Genomic DNA, 1,951 nt, shown 5'->3' on the forward strand with positions numbered 1-1,951 from the left:
CCATACAATCCAGCTATACCACTCCTATGAATATAACCGAGGAACACAAAAATACAATGCAAAAATCCCTTCCTTACACCTATATTCATTGCAACGCTATTTACAAGAGCCAGACTCTGGAAACAACCAAGATGCCTTCAACAGATGAGTGGCTAAAGAAACTGTAGTACATATACACAATGGAATACTATGCAGCTGTCAGGAGAGATGAAGTCATGAAATTTTCCTATACATGGATGTACATGGAATCTATTATGCTGAGTGAAGTAAGTCAGAGGGAGCGAGAAAGATGCAGAATGGTTTCACTCATCTCTGGGCTTTAAGAAAAATGAAAGACATTTTTAACAGTATCTCAGAGACAAGAGAGATGAGGGCTGGTAGGTGCAGCTCATGACATGAAGCTCATCACATAGAGTGATGTGTGCAGTTGGAGAGATGACTACATTGAAAACTATCATAACAATGTGAATGAGTGAGGGAAGTAGAAAGCCTGTCTCGAGTACAGGTGTGGGTGGGGTGAGGAGGAGGAGATCTGGGAAATTGGTGGTGGGAATGTTGCACTGGTGAAGGGGGGTGTTTTTTACATGACTGTAATCATACAACTATAATCATATTTGTTTTCACGGTGTTTAAATAAAGATAATTATAAAAAATCAGATCGGGTCTGGAGCCAAAAAACAGCTGGTAAGGCTCTTGCCTTGTACACAGCTTAATTGGTTTGATCCCTAACATCCCATATAGTTCCCTGAACAGAATTAGTAGTGATTCCTGAGTGTAGAGCCAGGAGTAACCCCTGAGGATCATTGCATGTGCCCCACAAAATTTAAAAATAAAAGAAATAAAAAATAAAATCATTACCAATGATTTAAAAATAGATTAACATAACACAAAGGAAAATTCTTTTGGGGAAGGTTTAGTAACATTTCTACTGTCTACTTGAACAAAAATTAAGAATTAATCTATGACTGGAGCAAAAGTAAAGCAGGTAAGGAGCTTGCCTTGCACACGGCCAACCTGAGTTCTATCTCTGGCTTTCAACATGGTTGCCAGGGCCCACCAAGAGTGATCCCTCATCACAGTCAAGTTTCCTTCTACCCCAAGAAATAAAAAAAAACCCTGATATTAATGAAATTCTATACTACTAGAACTATGGAAGATAAAATAGTTTTTATTGAAGATAAACTCTTCATGACCATGAGGTATTTATTAAACCCTGACTATGTGTCCTGATTTGCTGAAAGCACTGCACAAACAACATCTTGATGATATTTAAGAAACAATTTGGGAACAAGTTATTATTCCATTTGTAACTGTGATTACTGAGATCCTAAAAGTCTGCCAGTAATAATCAGAGCTGGGATGACACTGGTTCCTAAGTTATGGTCCTGAAATTTCACTTAAAAATATTTTAGCGTGATGCTCACTTCGGCAGCACATATACTAAAATTGGAATGATACAGAGAAGATTAGCATGGCCCCTGCTCATGGATGACACACAAATTTGTGAAGCGTTCCATATTAAAAAAAATGTTTCAGAGTAACTAGCTCAATCAGATAGAAAGCCAAATATTTTTATATAGTGTAATACATGTACTGAGATATTTTATGCATAAAATTTGTGCTTGAGATGGTAGAACTTATTGTGCTAAGTGGAAAAAGCAGCAACAACAATTTTCTAAAAGAAATCTTATTAAAATATTAATTCATCTGGTCTTGATACAAAGACTTTCTGAACAGCAATTCAAACCTGGATTGTGAAGATTGTTATGCAGCTTTGTCAATTTACACATTTATGCCTTTTCTTTTAAGAATTAAGAAATCAGGGGCCGGAGAGTAATAGGGCATTTATTCTGCATGTGGTCCACCTGGGATGGACCTGAGTTTGTATCCCGGCATCCCATATGGGACCTTGAGCTTGTCAGGAGCAATTTCTAAGCGCAGAGCAGGAGTA

General features: G+C 37.5%; 1 non-coding gene across 1 annotated transcript; it reads left to right on the forward strand.

Moving 5' to 3' along the window:
* The first annotated feature begins 1,416 nt into the window (after positions 1–1,416).
* On the forward strand, positions 1,417–1,523 carry LOC126027102 (U6 spliceosomal RNA). Its single transcript, XR_007502200.1, has one exon. It is a non-coding gene; the product is annotated as a U6 spliceosomal RNA (small nuclear RNA).
* The last annotated feature ends 428 nt before the right edge of the window (positions 1,524–1,951 follow it).

This window comes from Suncus etruscus, chromosome 1 (genome assembly GCF_024139225.1).
Source record: "Suncus etruscus isolate mSunEtr1 chromosome 1, mSunEtr1.pri.cur, whole genome shotgun sequence".
Lineage (NCBI taxonomy): Eukaryota > Metazoa > Chordata > Mammalia > Eulipotyphla > Soricidae > Suncus > Suncus etruscus.